The sequence below is a fragment of the Copadichromis virginalis genome, linkage group LG8, assembly GCF_057382275.1.
Source record: "Copadichromis virginalis isolate Kocher_CV1m ecotype Utaka linkage group LG8, C_Virginalis_male_GT1.1, whole genome shotgun sequence".
NCBI lineage: Eukaryota > Metazoa > Chordata > Actinopteri > Cichliformes > Cichlidae > Copadichromis > Copadichromis virginalis.
This window is the reverse complement of record NC_140625.1, coordinates 25,520,193-25,542,379: the sequence shown is the minus strand read 5'-3', so window position 1 is coordinate 25,542,379 and position 22,187 is coordinate 25,520,193. Positions and strand designations below refer to the sequence as shown.

Genomic DNA, 22,187 nt, shown 5'->3' with positions numbered 1-22,187 from the left:
TTATTGTGCCATCTTTGAATTCAAACCTACAGTCTGTCTATAACTGTGCTTGTCAGTCTGACTGTCTGCTGCCCCCTCCTTCGTCTTTCTCTCCAATCTGTGGCAGCCATGAATGCCATGCTCGATAAATGTAACTCCTGCTGACACTTACTGGAAGGGCAGACTTATCAGGCCTTCGGATGAACTTATCTGCTTTGACAGGTCTAATGATTGTGCAAATCGCATATAAAGACACATTATGCCTGCATCCTCATTTGTGCTCAATTAATCTATAAGTTGATTGAAATGGTTTTATTATTAATTTTAATTTATTTAACAAAAATGCCAATATTTTCCACTTTGAGAGTCTTAAATGTCAGGATTTGCTCTTTTTCTATTGTAATTACTGTATTTTGTATTTCAAATAAATTAACAATAAAAAGAGTTGGCTTGGTTGCAGAGGCACAGAGATCAGTTGGCAACCTCCTGGTGACCACACGTTGCTAGGTAAAAATCTGTATTCCTACTTTTGATTGCTTTGGTCTGTAGGGATGAATGTATCTCAATAAATGGAAAGTTGGTGGTTTGATCTCTGGCTGCTCCAGTCTGGATGCCAAATACCCTTGGGCAAAATGCTAACCAAGTTGCTCTCTCACGCATCCATCAGAGTATGAATATATGTGAATCTTAGATAGAAAGCACTTAAAGTGTAGCGGATGGGTGAATAAGTCAAGTTGTATAAAGCAATTTCAGTGCTCATGTATAGTAGAAAAGCGTTCTATAAGAACCTTTTACCATTTATCATATCGGTGGTCTGTGGTTGTTTAGATGGTGTCTTGTCTCTAAACAGTTGTCAACTGGCTGCTGAGCTTTAGTGAAACTGAATATCTATGAATACTGGAAATGCATTCTTGCTTAAGCAGGTAGAAAGACTTTAGTACTTTGACTTCTCTCAAGTCATCTACCATTGTTGTTTTCATGAGCTCCTTGGTCTCTAAGAAACTGTGATGACATCTTATAGACCAGAAAATACAATATGAAGCAGCTGATAATGATATTTCACTTTTGGAAAAGCAATATAATCCAAACACATGATCAGAGCAAGCTAAAATCCTTCAACAGCAGCCTTGTACTCATAGATTAGTGCTCAACAATGAGACGCACACCCAAACAGTATTAAGTGCCCAGTTGGAAGCGATGCATAAAAAATTGATGTCAGACCAGTCTGCTGGATCTGCCAAGAGCAATATTTGTATCTCCCTCACAGACACACACTGACCCATATCCTGGAGTTTGTAGCATTGTCTAACCCCACCTCCTCCCCCTCCCCAGCATTATTGTAATGACTTTGGAAAAACAACAGTTTTATTTTAAATGATCTTCTGACCCTAGGATTATTTAAATCAGTACAGTATTCGGGCTTTGGCCACATGTCTGACAGTTATGTTGTCTGAAATTTAAAATGTTACCTCTGTCACTGAACTCTGTTTACCACCATAGGTGTATCTCTTTGTAAGATAAAATAAGAAAAACAACTTATAAAAATTGTAACAATGGTAATATTACAGTAAGGCACATGTGTAAATATAGGTAAATGAATTAAAGACTATATATATATATATATATATATATATATATATATATATATATATATATATATATATATATATATATATATATTAGGGGTGCAACGATACACAAAATTCACGGTTCGGTTCGATACTTTGGTGTCACGGTTCGATATTTTTTCGATACAAAAAAAATGTTCATGCATTTTTAATTTGTCATTTATTAAAATTATAAATATATATTTTAACTCAAAAGTACAGTTTTTAAATTTAACCCTAACCCTTGTGCGTGTTTTTTATTTTGACAGCGAATGCGCACCTGCGGACCACTTATGTGCAGCCCTGGTTATTTAGCTTGTCATATTGCAGCCACAGAAATTATTTTGTCCATGAAACCATAAAGCTGCACTTTCTTTTTGCCTTATAGTCTGATTTGTCATAACTTCTCCGTTTTGTGGTAAGCTTTTCTTTGGCTGTCACTTCTTCACCCTGACCTGTCTTATTTGGCTCAGCAGAACTGAAATGCTTTTACACGCACACTCACATAAGCTCAGCGATTCTCTGCGCGATCAACCTCTCACATGTTTAAGCTTGCTGCGGGAGATTTCACTTGTCATGTTTGCATAGTAAGCTAACGATTAATAAGACGATGTCAGAGGAATTGGTGCACAAATTATCATCACTCACAGATCAGTGCTGTCGCTCTCTATACACAGTTCGCACGATTGCAAAGTGAAAGCAAAAAAACAAGCGCAAATTCAAACGCGATTTGAATATGTCACATATTGACAGTGGCTCACCGATGCCAATGACATAATTACCCAGCTATGCAAAAGCATTGACATATATTTTTCCTTCCTACAATAGGCCGACAGGCAGGGCAGAGAGAGATTTTGGTAGCCCGACTGGAAAAAATCTCTAGCACCGGGACGTCGGGCTAGCGATATTGCAAGCCCTGTATCTGATTGAGGAATCACTCATCTTTGGAAAAGAGAGTTTAATACAGAGAAATGGCTCTTTCCAAAATAAAAGCTATACTATCCGCTTCTTCTGGGCTATATTCTCAGCAGCATAAGGAGAATCATGTGCTAACAGCTGTCTAAATGACTCGGCTAAAGTTAGTAGCATGCTTGCTTTTTTTTGTCTGCTTCCACTTGTCTTTGCACTAGGATGATGTCGGCGTAAATGTGCAGTCATATTCGTTGTGTTCCCACTAGTGCTTTCAGGTTAATCTCGTTGAAATGACCTTAACGCCACAACACGGCAAATCTCCGTTAACGAGCTACCGCCGATCGCCCCGTGCATGGGGCTAGACGGCCAACACGTTAACGAGCTAACTGTGCTAACACACTAGTTCACACCCATGTAATTGAGCATTGCGTGGCACATCCAACATACTGTTTTACTTTAGTCCATGACTCGCTTACCTTCAGGGTCATACGTCACATGAAAACCAAAATAATTCCAAACGCCAGATCTGAATGAGGTTCAATTTGCCTGTTGAAAGGAGAGCTTAACTTCTGTCTCGCTAGCTTGCCCTGCGCTCTTCCTTCTGACTATGCTGTCTGTGTGGAGCGCTCAGGGGATCTGCGCTCGACAGTGCAGCCTAGGCGGAGTAGTCGAACACAGATTCACTGAGCGCTCAACACAGACAGCATCGTCAGAAGGAAAGTTGATAAAATAAATTACAAATGTTGTATTGTTCGATACATATGTGTACCGAACCGAAAGCACTGTATCGAACGGTTCAATATCGATACGAATATCGTTGCACCCCTAATATATATATATATATATAAATAAAACAAAAGTAGAACATATAAGATGACAGAAGAAATAAAATTCAACATTACTGTGACAACTATAGTTAAGCCAGTAAACAATACAATGAAAAAAAAATCAATAACCTCAATAAAAATCAATAGGAAACATTATAATATAAAACCAGAAATAAACAATTATTATTTTAATATATAGATAACAAATAATGCATTAAATGCTATATTTGGGACAAAGAAATTGAATTAGTTGAAACAAAATAAACGATAAAATGCAAAAATACAAAAGTGAACCTAATATGAAATAAATCCATAGCATAAGGTCATAACATCCCCCCAGATTAAATGCCATGGCTTCAAATTTCTGTCAATATATCTATATAGAAATATAAGCTGAGAGGGGGGTTCTGTTAGCATATGTGCATATTAATGTTTGAACACTAAATATAGCCCACATCAGCACACACAGGGTTTAATAGAGTCTAGCTTTCATGTTGATGATGAGACATCCAGCCACATGCTGTAGCCTACTTTCGTCCTACTACGTGTAAGCTTTGCTGTTGGCTCTTCAATGCCCCAGTCTGTTTTATATTTAATGTGTACTTCATTATTTAGGCCTTCTTGTTTGCAGTTGTAGACCTATCTCCAATGCAGCTGAGGGTATAATCTTTGTGCGTATGTGTGTGTGGGGGGTATATGTAGTTCTTCCCTCTCCTATCATCGCAATGACACTGAGAGCAGAGTGAATTATTGCATCGCTGTGGGCAAGCATACGATAAGAATAACAGAGCGCCGTGGAAGAGGTTGCAGTAGCAAGGACAGCCTGTGCCGTCTTTCTGTTTCACCTCTCTCCACCCTCACTGCTTCATCTGTTACTATGGCCACACAGTCAATGGCCACCTTGCTTTGTTTCTGCATCTTTTCCTCTCTTTCCATTTTCTTTCACTAATTGTTGCCCTGCCCAACAGGTTGAAAGCTTTCTCTCCTTTTTCCAAAATGGAGAGAAACAAAATGACACTTCACTCGTCTGCCGTCGTACCTTTTTCAATCCAACTTCAAACAACCTCTTTAGTCCTGTTTTTGTGTTTCTGGCCATTTTAGACATGCTGTATGCTAGGCCTTTTTTTGTACCTGTTATTTGTTCGGCATTTACCTGGTGTTCCACCAGAAGAAGTGCACTCTGTGGCTGAGGCCCAAATAAAAAGGTATAATTAATCATTAAATTAAGCATTAAATCACTATAAATAAACAAGTAATTGCATTCTGTTATTGAGAGTAGTTCCTATCCTGCAAATGGGATTCTCTGTTTACACTTGTTGTTCTTTTGAAAGTTTTACATTGGTGCAGGATCCCTCAATTAGTTGATATTCTATGAAAGCATGACTCATTTTCCGGCTATTGCTCTTCAAAATGAAAATCACCAAATGGCCACTCAACAAAATAATTATTCATAATGCATGTAGACAGTTCATGGAGAGCAAAATAACCTGTATGAGTCCATGAGAGAAGCTATTGAGGATGGCTGCGGCTCAGGAGGTAGGGAGGGTCATTTGAAGCTCAGTCATTTTAATTTTGGCTCATACAGTCTGCATATGGATGTGGTTTTTGAGGGGGCAAAAAAAAACCACTATAAGTACCAGTTTCTTTACCAGAGGAGTTTAAATGGGCCACTTTATTATGTACATCTTGCTAGTACTGAATTGGACCCCCGGTTGCCTTTGGAGCTGCTGTAATTCATTGTGGCACAGATTCAACAAGGTGCTGGAAACATCCATATTGACATGACAGCATTACACAGTTTGCTACAGATTGGCTGGCTGTACTTAAAAATGCACATCTCGAGATTTGGTGACTCTGTATAACATTTGAGCACAGTGAATCCAATGTTCTGTTCAAGAAACCAGTTTGAGATGATTTGTGCTTTTTCACATGGTGGGTTATCCAGTTATCAGAAGATGGGGAAATTGTTTTCATAAAGCAGGGTGTCCAACTCCAGGCCTCAATGGCTGGTGTCCTGCAGGTTTTAGATCTCACCCTGGGTCAACACACCTGAATCAAATGATTAGTTCATTACCAGGCCTCTGGAGAACTTCAAGACATGTTGAGGAGGCAATTTAGCCATTTAAATCAGCTGTGTTGGAGCAAGGACACATCTAAAACCTGCAGGACACCGGTCCCTGGAGCCTGGAGTTGGGCACCCCCTCAGTTGTTACTAAAGCGACCTAAGCATGCCAAGACAATATCCCCAGCACCATTATACCACCAGCAGCCTGAACCTTTGCTGCAAGCCAGAATGGATTGACCCTTTCATGTTATAACCTGAATGATGCAGCAGAAACACAATAATTAGATCTGGCAATGTTTGTCCAATCTTCTGTTTTTAATTGTAGCCTCAGTTTTCAAGCCTAAGCTGACAGAAGTGACATCCATGTGGTCTGCTGCTGTAGCCCATCTGTTTCGATGATTAGTGGGCTCTTCTGCATACCTTGGTTGTAATGAGTGGTTGTTTGGGTTATTGTTCCCTTCCTATCAGCAAGAAGCAGTCTGGCCATTCTCCTCTGACCTACGGCACCAATGAGGCATTTTCTCCCATTGAACTGCTGCTCACTGGATATTTGGATAGACCACCTTCTGTAAACCTTAGACATGGCTCTGTGGGAAAATCAGTAAACCACCAGTTTCTGAAATACTCAGAACACCCTGAACCATGTTCAAAGTGACCTAAATCACCTTTCATCTCCATTCTCATGCTCTGTTTGAATATCAGCAGGTTGTCTTTCCCATGTCAGAATGCCTAAATGAAGTGAGTTGCTGTGCTGTGATTGGCTGATGGAATATTCATGTTAACTAGGAGTTGAACAGATGTACGTAATAAAGTGTGTATTTAAACCACAGCCTTGAGCTGTGTTATTAACATTGAATATTGCGCTGGTCATCTGAATTTTATTAAATTTATATTTTATCACAAGCCGTGTTCCCTCTGCATTTTAAAATGGCGTATAATTTCAGGTCATTGCATTTTCATTTGAGAAATCTAATTTTATTCTCTCTGAAAAGGCAGAGGTAGACAGGAAAAATAATTGGTGCTCCAGGCAAACTAATGCGTACCTTTTCGATAAGTGATGTCTGCACAGTTGCTTACAAAATAAAATGGGCAGTTTGTCCTCGTCTGGTGTTGTGTTTCAGCGTTTTCTGTGGCAGAATTGTTGATTTTGAACTTTTAGGAATCCATTATGTCTTCATTCTGTGGAGCTGGCAAAATGCAAGATGTGTTACAAATTTCTCTGCACATTCCTGGTTTTGCTGTGAAGCTTACAAATCCCCACACTGCAGACAGGGCCCCTAAGCAATGTGAAAAAGGTTCAAATTTAGCAGTGTTCCTCTTTAAGCTGCTGTATGGTAATGACTGTCATTCAACACGAGAGTAATTTCGAAAGGCTGTAAATATCTCCCATCATAATGAAGAAGCACTAACTGCAGCGGGAGCTTTTCTCTCTAACCTCTCTGCGTGAATTCATCACGATCCATAGCGTTTCTCATTAAACACTCTTCATCAGTGCAGAGAGTGGCATCTGCAACCCTAGCAGGAGTCGCAGACACCCCTCCTCTCGCTGTGGACAGCCTGAGGTCAAAGGAAACTAGAGGTGATGCTGCTCTTAGTGTTGCACTGGAACAACAAACAACCACAAATCAGGTTTCCTCAGCAGCCGCTTCAGTATGTTCTCTCAACAAACCTAAAATAATTGATCACCAAATTGACTGATCTGCAGTTTCCTGTTTTCTGAGCCATGTCACTGTAAGTTATTGCACAGCTTGTGTACAGTTTAAAACAATAACAGAGGCAGGTTTGTTATAGAAATGTGGGTTATTAATTTCAAAAGCAGGCCTCCCATTTCTTACTGTATTCTATTAGTGGCTAGCAAACTACTGTAATTAATCTTAAGACTTATGTGTCCTTGCTTCCATACTTAAAGCCCCATCTAGATATAAAGCAGTTTGCTCATCACTCATTGTCCTGATGTTATTTTTTGATTGCTAGTGAAGCTTTGTAGTGGCTGCTTATCCAACCCGACGGATTTTTCTCTAGTTGTGGTTTTTTTTTTGCTAGTTTCCTTGTCACTGCTGGTACCAGTAACCCACTAGTGGTCAGCAGAGATGGGCAATCCGATTACTTTTTTCAAGTAACGAGTAAAGTAAGGGATTACTATTGCAAAAACGGTAATTAGATTACCGGTACTTTCCCGTAGAAATACTGCGTTACTAAAACCGTGATTTTTTTTTTTTTTGCGAAACTGTCTCATGACAGTGACGTAAGCGAGTGCGACGTTCGTGACAACAGCTGTGTGCAGATCAAGAATGGATCATATATTGAGTGCGGGAGAGAATATGAGCGTGCAGCGTTTAAAGCGTGGAAGTACTGACCTTACTTTGAGTTTGATTCCGTAAAAAGTGACAAAAACATTAGTGTCCGCTGTTCACTGCGTGGGAAGAAAACTTCTTTTAACCCCCCTAAACCTCCAAGCAAGCACCGAGTGCGCTACGACGTAATGGGAAATTCACAGAGAAACTCGCGGTTTCTTCAACTGACCGCTGCGGCACACCTGCACCAGGGTAAACCTCCGCCTACCCCACTCCTGCTTTACAGGTGAAAATAGAGCAACAGGACCGCTAGTCTTTGATTTTATTTATTTTCTACTGTGTTTTACTTGCATCTATTTGAAAGAGTGAGTGTAAACACACAAAATATTTTATTTTATGTGCTGGAATGTGCAGAAAATAGCTTTAAATGTTAAACAAATTTCTTCCAGTCAGAGAATGTCGCATATAATTAAATTTTTGCTTGATGCATAAAGTTAAAAGATTAAAACTGATAAAACAAGTTTAAAAAAAAAGAGACTTTTCCATTTGATTACATTTTGTATGATGGATTATGCAGAAAAAGTAGAATTGGGCTGAAAGATCTATCGCTTTATCACCTATTCAGGTTGTAAATCGTGTTTTTAAAAAGTAACTAAGTAATTAATTACTTTTGAAAATAAGTAATCAGTAAAGTAACATGATTACTTTTTGGGGGGAAGTAATCAGTAATTAGTTACTGATTACTTTTTTCAAGTAACTTGACCAACAGTGGTGGTCAGTCTCCTTCTGGGTGGCAACAAGGTTTGTCATTAAATGCTCCTTTTTGTGAGGAGGCGCAGTTTGCTTTGCTTATTCTGGACTTTCATCCATTGACACGCAGCTGCAAAAAGCAACAGAGCTGTGATACCAAGTACTTCCTGGACATCGGAAACTGCTTTAGTTTGTCCGCACCTGAGGATGCGTTGTACTGCAGAAAGGAGGAACTGGGAATCAAACTGCAAACCTCACACTGAATCTTTTAAACTACAGAATAAAATAGGATTTGAAGTAATATTTTTAAGTTTTCGACTGTTGGTCAGACAAAACAAAAATATAAAGACATCGCCTTTGGCTCAGTCTTAAAAAATATAATGTGGGTTTCATTTTTTTGTCATTTTCTGATCGACTGGGGGGGGGAATGACTGACCACTTGGCTCAATCTGCTAATACTCAAGGTTAAAATAAAATTGACTGGAATAGTGATGGAAAGAACACAGGACAGTGGGAAATTAAACTGAGGTAGGTGGTACAGGTGTGATGCCAGCTCTTCATTTTTCGTGGTCCATTCCCTCGTCGAGGATAAGAAATGAAAAGAAACAAAAGCATCACTCTTCAGTGAAACACCTCAAGGCAGACTAGAAGCCATGAACTGTTTTTCATTTCGCTGCTCATCCTTTTTTGCTCTCGCCGAGTCTCAAAGCAGCCAAAGCAAAACCTTTATAACATTTCCATTTCCGTTTGGTTTATTTTTGCTGCATGCTTTTCACTTCTCTGCTCTGTGATGTAACCCCAGTGGTGTGTCAGACTAAAGGTAGGAGATGCTTCATGTGGTCTCTCTCTCTCTCTCTCTCTTTTTTTCCAGACTTGTATTCATTTTCTTTTATTTATTTATTTATTTATTTAAAACGCAGACCTCCCACTCAGTGCTGCGACACAGCTTTTCTCGGCATCGGATGGCAGTGTGGGAGTCGGGGCATATCACTCTTTTTCTCTCTCGCTCTCTCTCCTTTTTTTCCCACTCGCTGTCTCTTGGTTACACGCATACACACTCTCCCTGCTTCCTCCATCATAACACCTCCATCCATCCAGGACACTGCTGAGTCGTGGTGCTGTCAGCCAGAGCCTGACGCACTCAGCCACTCAAATATGCGTCACCTCTCTGGCCTGGCGCCACCACCGTGCTGTTCGCTGTCCTCCAGATACACCTCGGTGGCCAGGGTCACAGGCTTTGGGCTTTTCTGGAAGGTGGGAGGAGGCATGTGTCATTTTAAGCCAAAAAACTTTTTTTTTGTTTTTTGTGTCTGTCTTTTTGTTAGAGAGGATTACAGGTCATGCTCGAGGTAAACACACACATTACCATACTGATGTATTTTGGTTAGAGCCTCATCAGTGCTTGATTTTTAAGTTTGATAGCAAAGTAACCTTCCTCTTTTTTACTAAAACGGATGCCTAACCCTGACTGAGCCTTACAAGAGTAAGCATTTATTTTTGAGATCTGCCTAAATACAAATGGAAACTTATAAAATGTCTTACATCAGCTTTATACTCATTACTCATTTCCTATTTAAAGCATCTGTAATCAAAAGCAGAACCAGATACACTGGTCGACATGTGTTCCTACTCATCTATGGCCACGAGCTGTGAGTGCTGATTGCCGATACAGATGGCAGAAATCAGAATCCTCCCTTGTAGTCAGGGTGAAGAGCTCGGTCATCCAGGATCGGCTCAGAATAAAGTCACTGCTACTACATAATAAAAGAAGCCAGTAAAGGTGATGCGGCTATCTTCACTAGGATGCCTCCTGCGTGAGGTGAGGTCTTTTGGGCATATCCAACTGAGAGTAGGCCCCAGGGCAGACTCAGGATGCTGGAGAGATTATATCGCTTGGCTGGCTTGGAAACTCCTTGGTGTTCCGCCTAGCTGGAGAAGGCGGATGGGGAGAGTGAGGCTTGAGTGTGTCTGCATAGACCTGGACATGGATAAGTGGCAGGAAATGGATGGTTGGATGGTGTTTATAAGCAATAATGGGAAAGTATGTTGTTGGTGTTGAACCTATGGAGAACTATCACCTGCAAATAGGCTCCCCCTCAGCTCCCTCAAACTTACTAGTAAGTTTCAGATTATTGTTCAGCTTGCTGCAATTTCTCGGCATGGGTTTAATCCCATCTATCACTATGTTGGGCTTCCTACATCTTTTTTCAGTGAAAGTAAAAAAAAAAATCTACTCTACAGCACCTGCTCATCACAAAATGGCAAACACACAGATAACAGAAGAGCCTGATATTTCCCTCAGCAGTTGTTAGAGACCAAAAACCGAACTGAAATGGAATATTGGACTTAATTTACCATGTGGCCAAAAATATCACTCCAATTGAGCGTTAATGTTCCACATTACAGCAATTGGCCACAGTATTTAAGCTGCGTGCTTAATGTTTTGTAGGTGCCCTTTTGTGCTGCCAACATAGTTCTGAAGCCTCTGGGCTGTCCTGTAGTGTCTGGCACCATCATGTTGGCAGCAGAGCCTTTGAATCCTGTAGGCTGTGGGGCAAGGCCTCCACGGATCAGCTTATTGTGGACGCTCAATCTCACATTTACATACATTTAGGTTTATTAGAGGCTGTCTACCATTTCAGACTGCATTTTTCACATTTTAAGTTACTGTGTAATGAGGACAAGCAGCATCTACACCAATCAAGCATCTGGTGATGACAGTCTATAGAGTCATTAAAACTTTGAACAGATTACATCATCATGTTCTTAAGAATTTAAATATGGTACGTTTTGATCATTTCATTACATTTGCTGATCCTAAACAACATGATGAGACTATAAGCAGGTTAGATATGACTTCTAAGAAATTAGAATTTATGAAGACAACATAGCTAAAAAGTTTTGAGGCTAGAATAGCATGCTGGAGTTGTGCAGTTTAACCTAGCATTTTCTTTTCAAGATAAGATTTCATTTAAAAATTTGTTGCCATTAGCCCAGCACTTCTCCAAAATAACTCTAGCTGTGTTGTGTAATACAGGTTGTTGTAGCTGGGAACACATGTGAGGCATAAAAAGAGCAGCAGTAGTAGTATCAGCTAAAAAAAAAAAGCCCCGCATTTGAATTTGTCGTAGCCCCTGGGTAATCAACAGTTATATAACAACAGGACGCAGAGAGGTACTCCTGTAGTGCTTTGGGCATGACTGGGTTATAAGGATATTTCTTCTTTATTGCATCTGCTGCTGCTGCTTGGTAAATTGGAAGATGCCTCTGATTTACAGCATGCCCTCAGCAGGTAAACCAATATGTAGGAACAACAAATGAGGGGGAAGCAACAAGCAGCAAGGATTAATCTGCATTACTTGTAGTGCTCTTAGCTTAGGAATGAAGTTCTCTTTGTTTTTCTTTGGTACTTTTTAAAAAAGGAATTTGGGACCAATTTACAAATAATAACAACCGCCAGAGTTAAAATGTACAAAAGCATTAAAGTATTCCAGACTGCATAAAATGGGAGGAGAAGGAGAAATTAAAATACGACAAGAATAAAGAAGGAAGTGGTAAAGCTTTGAAAAGGTTTTATAAATTTATATGAAAGAAAAAACTGTCTGTAACTGGAATCAGAGGAGACTTTTTCCAAACTGTTGGTATTAAAACAGTAAAAGCACAGTCCCTGCTTTGCTTTAAGGCTAGACTGTTGAACCTGTGGCAGCAGTTGATTCCCAGATCTGAAATTCGAGTGCAATATAAAGCGTTATTAGTTCTGACATATGTAAAGTGCAGGCAAATCATGTAGTAATTTAAAAGGAACCAGTAACATCTTATTTTTCAGTGAATGGGAAGCTAATGCAATTGTGTGAAGACTGAAGTGATGTGTTCCCAGCTCTTTAATCATGCATACAATATGTTGCACTAGTAATTGGAAGAAGATGTGGGTGTGGATGGATGTTGACAATATTAGTATCTATATCGAATCTATAAATAGAAAAACTAAGGTGCTTCTTGAAACTGAGCTGTTAATCAAAGCTTATTCCCAAATTTAAGATTGCTTTCGGTAACCATTAGAAATCATTAGTACCAATAACAAGGACTTTATCTGAGTTCAGCTGCAAGAAATTACAAGTCACCTTTAATGGCAGTGAAGCAGGAAAATACATTTGTGTGTTTTTTGCCTAACATATAATTGACAGTCATCATTACTGGGAGATTATATGTCCAAGAGGCAACAGAGATAAACAAAACAAAACAGGTCCAAGGACTGATCCCAGTGGGACCCCAGATGCACTGTTTCATGTTTGGGACACATGAAAACAAGGATGTCATCTTTGTTTTGAAAACAATGTTTTGACAAGAGCATAGTCACTCAATTAAAGAAGAAGTAAGCTGTAAAAATAGGTTTTCATGATGAGTATTTTTCATCAACTCTTTATAAAAGATCGATGCAGCTACTGAGCTGGGTCTTGCCACAAGAATCGCTATTACTATTTATTAGCAGTGCTTTTGATCACACCACAAAGAGAGTGCTGATAAGGACACACTATGCCTTTTATGTGTAGATAGATTTCCCCTTTTTGTGAAATATGTTACTTGAGTAGAATTGATACGATCCCGCTGATGTCCAAATTCCCTGTAGTCCCCAAACTGCAGGCTTAAATATAGATGTAATTTTAAAAATGTGTAAAGTCTACTGCGCAGCCTACAGATCGACTTTGTGCATTCAGTACTAAGACTGTGCATTTTCTGTTTTTTAAACATTTAGTTTTTGCAGCATTATTCTCATAAGTAGGCAGTAATCATGAGAAACATTCAGAAGTGTCTACTACCCACACAGTACACCACGTTTTTTGCTCACAAGCTGGCTAGCTTGCCTTTTTCTCCCTTTAGCCTTCTTGCTTGTAAAACAGAGCGATCCTCACATTAAATCAGAGCTGATATGGGCATTGTCCTAAACACAGTTAACAGCTTGTGAAACTGCTGGTCCACCCTCTAAGGCCCCTTCTTACCTACAATGTACTGTTCCCACAAACACTATTTCCTCTGCTGGGAGTCTTCATATCTGGTGCAGTTTGTCCTCCCTTGATATAAGACTGCTTAAGAGCTGACAGGATTGTCTTTTGCCCTGTCACTGCAGGTAATAGAGCCAGTGACAAACAGTTCAGTGCACCTCGCTCTGAGCCTCATCCCTCCTCTCGTATTGCTTTAAAATCACCACAAGGTTGAGGCATTGAGCAGCACAGCCTTAATGGTGTTTACCAAAGCTTCTAGTGGATGTAATCTTGTTAATGCGTATGTGTTTAAGGAGGCACAGGTGTCAGTGCCAGCTAGGTGGCTAACGTTAAAGTGCACTAAAGTATGCATGTATGAAAATATGTTTGTTTTTGCTTTTTTAGGTGTCATTTTTCAGATTATTGCTCAATTAATCGGTGTCAGAATAAGAAAATGGCCATTATAATTCTATGAGATCATAAATAACCATGCAAAATGCATAGTTATTAGGTTCATGATGCTGTTTATCATCTAAAGGCAACAAATCTTTAAGTAGAAAAGCTGGAAGTGGATAAAATTAATCATTTTTTTCTCAAACCCTATGGTCTCAAAAGATTTGATATAATCACACCTACACAGTCCTGTTGAGCTAAGCCTCTGACTGTAATCTCTCTCTTTTTACATTTACAACATAAACATGAATACTTTACATTTATCGAGTTAGTATTTCATCTTGAGAAATGCCCACAGTTTGAAAGGAAGTGTCCAAATGTAGTGCTGTGTGTGTCTGCTGGTGTATTTTTGTTCTCTATATGATTTTGCGGTCCTGCTGCGTTTCCCTCAATCATCTGTTGTTTGTCAAAACAAATGTCAGATTCAGAAGTGGGCTTCCATACTTATCCAGCTGGAGGTAGTTGTATTTTAGATTATTATAGATATGGCATATAGCAGTGGAAAGTAAAAGGTGACACTTATGATTTCTGTACAAATTAAGCAATTTAACTGGCATCTGAGGAGGTTTTTGGCGCCCTCACTAGTTTGTTTGAGAAATGCTAGTCAGTGAAACTAGTTAATCACTTGTTATTAAAGTAGAGTGAGAAAGCACTTGTTTCTCTGTCAAGTTGTAGATACTGGATGGAAAATACAACAACGGCAATTTCATTAGGTATACCCGCTCAACTGCTTGTCAGCCCGTCTCCAGGGTTTACACTGAATGGTTTGGAAAAAGAATGGAAATATCCAGTGAGCGGCAGTTCTCTGAGAGAAAATGTTGTTTATGAACAGTGTTTAAGTTTCTCTAATGTAATTTTTTTTTTGTATTTTTCCCACCTAAGATATTATTCAGTAGTCTGATTATAAGTTTCCTTTTTATTCAGCTGTCTTAAAATCTTTGTTGAAATCTAAACGAACATTGATTCAAGCATGCCCTGTAAAGATTTCTTTGGTCTTTCAGTATGAAATGTGTGCTTCTGTTGTGCATAGCAGTGCATGTACAGTAAGTGCGTTTGTGCGCTGTGTCTGTTGGGATTTGGAAGATAAGATAAGATAGAACTTTATTAATCCCTCGGGTGGGTTCCTCTGGGAAATTCGATTTCCAAAAAAGCACAGCACCGACAGAAGTTACAGAGTTATACACACACACACATATATATAAATACAGAGACAATATAAATAAAATATACGAAGGGGATAAATAGAATAAATAGGAATAAAAATAAAAATACAAGTGAATTGCACATTTCAAGTATTGAGGTCTATTGCACTGTTGACTATTTACAAAAGTATTGCACAAAAGGTATTGCACAGTGAGGTGAAGAGGCACTACAGCTTAGTTGTTCCCCCCTCCTTTGTCCTCCTGTTTCCCCTCCCTCTCCCCTCCAGAGAGGAGTTAAACAGTCTGATGGCGTGTGGGACAAAGGAGTTTTTAAGTCTGTTAGTTCTTGTCTTTGGGAGAAGCAACCTGTCACTGAACAGACTCTTCTGGTTGTTAATGGCCGTGTGCAGAGGATGCCTGGCATTGTCCATAATGTCCATCAGTTTCTTTAATGTCCTTTTCTCTGCCACTGTCACCAGAGTGTCCAGCTTCATGCCGACCACAGAGCTAGCCCTCCTGATCAGTTTCTCCAGCCTGGATGAGTCCTTCTTTGCTGTGCTGCTCCCCCAGCACACCACAGCATAGAAAAGTACTCCAGCAACCACCGACTGGTAAAACATCCTCAGGAGCTTCCTGCAGATGTTAAAAGACCTCAGCCTCCTGAGGAAGTACAGTCGGCTTTGGGCTTTTTTTATACAGGTACTCTGTGTTGCATGACCAGTCCAGTTTATTGTCCACCCACAGCCCGAGGTACTTGTACTTGTTGACCACCTCCACCTCCTCCCCCTCTATCTGAACCGGCAGTGGACCTGCTCTAGACCTCCCGAAGTCCACAACCAGTTCCTTAGTCTTTGAGGTGTTGAGTTGCAGGTGGTTTGTGTGACTCCATGCGACAAAGTTCCTCACCAGACTTCTGTACTCCTCTTCCTGATCATCCCAGATACACCCCATGATGGCCGTGTCGTCTGCAAACTTCTGAATGTGGCATAATTCAGAGTTGTAGCAGAAGTCAGAGGTGTACAGGGTGAAGAGAAGAGGGGACAGCACAGTTCCCTGTGGTGCTCCTGTGCTGCTGACCACAGTGTCAGACGTGATGTCCTTCAGCCTGACGTACTGTGGTCTGTCGGTGAGGTAGTCGGAGATCCAAGCCACCAGGCAGGGGTCCACCTCCATCCTGTTCAGTTTTTCTTGAAGCATACAGGGCCGGATGGTATTAAAGGCACTGGAAAAGTCAAGAAACAGGATCCTGACCGTGCCTTTTCCCCCATCCAGGTGTGAGTGGGCTCTGTGTAGGAGGTACAGGATGGCATCCTCCACTCCGACACCCGCCTTGTATGCAAACTGTAGTGGGTCCTGGGCATGTTGTACCTGTGGTCGGAGGAGGTTGAGGAAGAGCCGCTCTAGAGTCTTCATAAGATGTGACGTCAGTGCCACCGGTCGGATGTGGTTCCCTAATATTTACTTTGGCAGGATGTCAGAACAGTCCACTTCCTGTGGTAGACCAGGATTGGCTCACTACAGCAGTGGACAGAGAACATTTAAGAAGCCTCCTTACTGTGTGTGTGTGTGTGTGTGTGTGTGTGTGTGTGTGTGTGTGTGATCCCATGCATTTTCATGTTAGCATACACTGAGGCTGGCACTAATGAAGATACCCATCAACTTTACAAGTGAGCAGATGTCTGTGCTCACATATGGCTGCCTGCAGCACACTGTGGTGTTGTGATTCATTAAGTTGCTCCACTTTGTTGTGAATCTGATTAAATCTGCCCTAAATGAAAGTCAAACCTGAGGAGCACAGTTTTTCTGGGACTCGCACACTGTAACATATGGCCTGAAGTGATTTAATGATTAATTGATCACTTTAGCCATCAACAAGAGGACGAGTGTCTCACTCAGCTATTTTGTGTGTTTAAGGTATAAATGGCTATTTGAACCAAAACGTGTATAAAATTGGTTTCAAATTGAAAAGCACAGCAGACAAGTAGCTGTGGTTTCAACATCAAGCTTCAAATGCAAGCTTTTCCAAAACATGCTAATGCAGAAGAAACACACCACACCACTTATTTTAAAAGGGCAACAGGAGGATGATTTGGCTGTGTGATGGCCACAAGGCCAAATAAATTTAAAAAGCAAACGGGCTCACAAATTGGATGGAAAAAGTGTCCAAAACATTTTGAACACTTGGGAAGATGGTGTTGATCACCTTTGAAGAGGAAACGTGATCAGAAACAAAACTTGGGAATGATCCTGATTCGTGATCAAATGCTAAAATAAAGATACCATGACTGTGTTCGATAATAGGAGAAAGAACACTTCCACACACTCGATGCAAAGGGAGCTCAAGGAACTGGGACTGAACAGCTGTGTGTTGGGGGCTTCACTTCGCTAAGGAGCATAAAGAGTAGACTTTCCAGCTATGGAAAAAAGGTAAAGGTCTGCTGAGTCCAGATTTACCTTGTTCAAGAGTGAAAGGTGGACCAGGGAAAGGCCTTGATTATACTTTGCATGTTAGCAAGGCCACTAGGTTCTGCTTGGGATGTAAATTTCATCCTGAGCTATGTAAGCATGAGGGACTGCACAGACTCATCCACAGAGACTTTCCATTACAATGCAGCAAATGTGTATCCGCCACATGGGGGGGGGACTTCAAAGAAGTGCAGGATGTCTCCAGCTGTTCCTGTCCGTGTTAATGTCTCCGTAGTACTCACTATTTTCTGATATGGGGATGCTTCAGTTGAAAAGGTCAACGTTCTGCAACGTCGTGTGCCCAAAAATTGAGGTCAGCTGACCACGTGACCACCAAATGGCAAGATTTTTCCATCACTGGATTTTTTTTTTCATATTCAAAGATGACAATGTCAGGAGTCAGTTGTATCAAAATAGATTAGATATTAGTGTGTGACCTTATAAAGAATTAAATAAGTAGCCAGTGATTTTTTTCTTTTAGGGCCATTACACAGCCGTAGTAGTTAAACTGGGTCTAGTGCTCAGTTGGATGGTAATGATAGTACGCTTCATGCTGAATGTCTGCCAAAAAAATGAGTCCTACTTGTGCAGTTAGTGCTAAAATCATTCGCTGATTAATAAATTATATGTTTATTTGACTGGCAGAAACGTAATAGACCGCAATTTTCACAATCACTTGAGTCATTTCTTCAGCAAATGCCAAATGTTCACTTTATCCAGCCTCTTGAGTGCTTGGATTTCCTGCAGGTTTCTCATTTGCAACACTCCAATTTGAATGTCTTCTAGTATCATAGTTGGTACGACCAACTCATTTTATAGAGCTAACCATTAATAATTCAGTCAACAGAACCTTTAGTTAAGGACCTTCAGCATGCATAAACCTCTGCAACTTTATGATTCCCCGTGGTGCATTTGAGTTTTGTTTAAATACGAGGCCTTTGAGCAATCATATCCCAGCGTCCTCTCTGGTGAAATCATCTGTTGTAGCTTGGCAGTCGCATTTGTTGCTCTCTACAGGCACGCAGCACTGATTCACTACTTGGCATTTGCATTTTTGAAATGTGAAGTTTATTATTTCTAACACTATGAATTGGTCTCTGTTTTGGAAAATTAGGACAAGATGGTGTAATTCATGATGTGTTAAATAGATTTCAGGATGTTTTATTATCCTCGCTCGCATATAGTCTGTCTTTCTGATGAAGTACGGGAGTAACACATTTGAAACAGAGACCACAATATGAATATTCCATCTTACTATAACCACTAGTCCAGTGAAAGCTAGAGTAGTCATAGATTGTTGAGGTGCCAAGCAAACTGGTAAAATCCCCATTTTAGTTCTTTTTACATGCTGAAAGGACAACACACTGGCAGTTTGGGATGCTGGTGAAGTCACTCTGATTAGTACAACACCCTCTCTTTTTCTTTTCTTTTTTTTATTCATCCTCTCTGAAGAAAGCTACTGACAAATGATCTAAATTGACATATGAACTACATTGTGGCTGGATCTAGGATTGTGATCTGTGATGGACTGGTGACCCATCCAGGGTGTACCTCATGCCTTAAAACAGCTGGGATAGACTACAGATTCCCTATCTATCACTGAATAGGGATTAGAAAATGAAGGGATGGATGATTTATTGTTTAGGTCTCAAGAAAGAAACCTCTCATCGGATTCCAGGATAATTCAAGCAAGTGTAAATTCTTGAACCGAACTTGCAGAACTGTTTACGATTGTGTGTTCTGTGTTTCGAATGCCGTTTTTGTGCATTCAGGGGAAAAATAAAGTGATGAAATAGGGCGAAGCATTCCGGTCTCCTTTTCTTCTAACTTATCATTTTGATATATGGTGATGGGGAAAATAATTTGGCACAGAGAGTAACTGGTGTTTAATTAGTGCACTATTTTACCTTCTCTTGAGAAACTTTGGGACTGACAACAAGCTGGCTACACAGCAACACTGGAGTCCCACAGAAGCAATAAGCAAAGGTAAGAAGAAAAGGCATGGAGGAACTGAGCAAAGCAATGAATCACTGTGTTGTCAGTGAGTGAAGTCATTGAGCTGAAGGATGCGATTCTCTGGGCTCCAAGTATTCGGGGTGTTTCTCACTTACACAGCTCAGGTACAATTTTATTCTCTCTCCTTTGCTGGCTGTTGTTATTTTGCACTGTCCCTTAAGTGAATGACAGGGATTGATTGCACTTTTTGAGTTGAGTCTATTGGCTGTATTTATGTTCAACCTGATTGATTAGTCACAGAAAAATAACCAAATCTAAGAGGGAACTTAAACCTTCTGCCAAATAAACTTCTTTAAACATCAGTATTTATAGTAATCACTCTTTCACAGTACCTGTAAAAGATACCTCATTCAGGAGGAAAGGTTATACTGAACTGAAAACACCGGCAGGTCCAAGAAAGTCAGGCACAATGATAATGATAGCTGCTGCTCCATGGAATAACTATCAGATGTCACACTGACTTCTTCCATAATGATTCTTTGTCCACATTTGAAATTGGCTTGCTCCTTTGACACCACAACACAGAACGGTTGCATTACAGTGGCAAAGAAATTGCCAACATGGAGAGTGCACCATCATACTGTATCTTTGTTTCGGAAATGGCTTTTTTCCCCCGTTCAGTGACAGCAGTGATTTGATTTTACAGTTGAGTAGTATATGCTGCAGAGCACATATTGGCTCGGTTTCATTCTCACTACCAGCTGGCAGATGTTCTGTGAGAACCTCGAATGATGTCCTCTGTCTGCCTTTGCAGGTTTTAATGAAAATATCTCTATTTCCATCAGCCATGGGTCCTCCCCTTTCATGTTCCCTGCCTAATAAGCCATTGGTCTGTGTGGATGGACATCGTACTGAAATCACGGGTAACGAGAGCACTTCTTTGAAGAAAGGTTTCTTTTGAATAGAGGTGACACAAAGATATGTTTCTCAGTCCTAAAACTGTAGTAGAGAGAAGGAGGCTCCAAAAACCTCAGTAACGGAGTGATTTAAAGGCTTAACATAGATTTGTTATTTAGTGGGTGACAGTTATTTCTGTCAGACCATTTTAGCCCAAAGAGGATTGTTGTTCCTTCAGCAATAATATATATTTTGAAGTATAGCCCTGTTCTGGGAACTCCCCGCCCTTTTGTGTGCATATGTGGAAAACCTAAAAGCAGGGAAAGCACCAGCAAGACCGCTGCACATACCCGAGTAGGCATCAGCAGGAATTTTATCAAGAGTCAAGCAGCTTTAGTGGTATGCCCTGTATAAAAGTTGCCAATAAGATAAGCAGAAGAGAATCAGTTCATCTGTTGGATTTAACACAGAATTATTGTTCAATTTCAACCTGGATAGAAGTTACCATTTACATTAGAGTATAGCTGGAGACTCTCTTTCAGAAGAGTTTGGTATTTAAGTAGAATCTCTGCAGATTCTACTTTGGTATTTAAGTAGAATCTCTGCAGTTCCCGGGAGGTCCCTCCAATGGGATCTTTTACATTTTCTTGTAATCGTGTTTCGTCTTTTCCATTTACTCTCGAAGTTGCTTTGCTGTGGGCTAACAGGTTCAGGGAAAATACTAGTGACAATGTTTACACAAAGTCTAACTTGTTAATTTGCAATTTCTTGCCCATTTTTTCTTAAAATAAATGTTGCTTCTGCTGTTTTTGCTTCTGCTCCAGACTACCTGGCAATGTGAATACTGAGTTTTCATAATATGTCAATGCAAAAATCTACTAGCAGGATATCAGTTGTAGTGCATACCATTAAAATGCACAAGGAGAAACATACAAAGATAAAGATAGAATTAGCTCAAAGGCTTAAATTATTGTTATATTCCAGCATCAAGCAAAAGTATAAAAAACAACCCAACATTCATACATTTACTGAAACTGAAAAAAGGCCATTTGTATTGTTATAGCTGTTAGAGCTGTTTTTGTATTTTCTCCCTCTTTCCTTGGTGGCTTCTTTGCTTCACCCTCACCTGTCTAAATGTCATCTGTAACAAGGCAGACAAAGGTTGCATGTTTTGAAAGAGCCTACAAGCACTGATCTATGAGTCTTTGGCACAATAGACACTATATTGAGAGTAAGAGTCACATCTGTTGCCTGGATTCTGGGAGAAACTCATTGCTGCTTCTCTTATTATAGGTTGTCTTCAGGGCAGCCCATAATAAAGTACCCCCTTACTTGAAATGCAATGAAAAGGTTTCTGTGGTCATGTGATAGGGGTTTGATGTTTGTTATTTACAACTACTGTACAGGTATCCAAAGATAAGTAAAAAAATCACCCAAAATACTTAAGTATGCACAGTCTCTTACACTATATCACGCAGCTGTCTCCACACAACCTCATACACTTTACTTGTGCTTGCATGTGCATGTTTTCACATATCACTGTGCAAGCAGTTCTCGTAGCTACTGCCCGTCATCTTCAAGGCCTGTATTGATTTTTCACACCATTGATTTTACTGGGCGAAATGGCTCATCAGGTACACAAGGTGAGAAACTATTTTTGGTGGCTTTGTTGCTGTCGAACATGCGTGTAATGGAGGTGTTAGAAATATACATTGCGCTGCTGTCTGTAAATGCCAAATATACAAAAACCGTTACGTAGAAATTGTGTGTTTTCAGTGTGCTGGTAAAGCTTTTTTTTAATTGACAAATCCAGACAACAACACAGAAGAATCCTCTGCAGAGAGCCCCCTTCCACAATCG

General features: G+C 40.2%; 1 protein-coding gene and 1 long non-coding RNA gene across 7 annotated transcripts in view; one reads left to right on the top strand and one right to left on the bottom strand.

Annotated features, from left to right (window-relative positions):
- The window catches only part of tanc2b (tetratricopeptide repeat, ankyrin repeat and coiled-coil containing 2b), a 174,122-nt gene that overhangs the window by 62,614 nt on the left and 89,321 nt on the right, over positions 1 to 22,187 (top strand). The gene's annotated exons all lie outside the window — the stretch shown is intronic.
- Positions 1 to 22,187, bottom strand: part of LOC146703508 (uncharacterized) — a 63,271-nt gene that overhangs the window by 4,439 nt on the left and 36,645 nt on the right. The window lies entirely within an intron of this gene.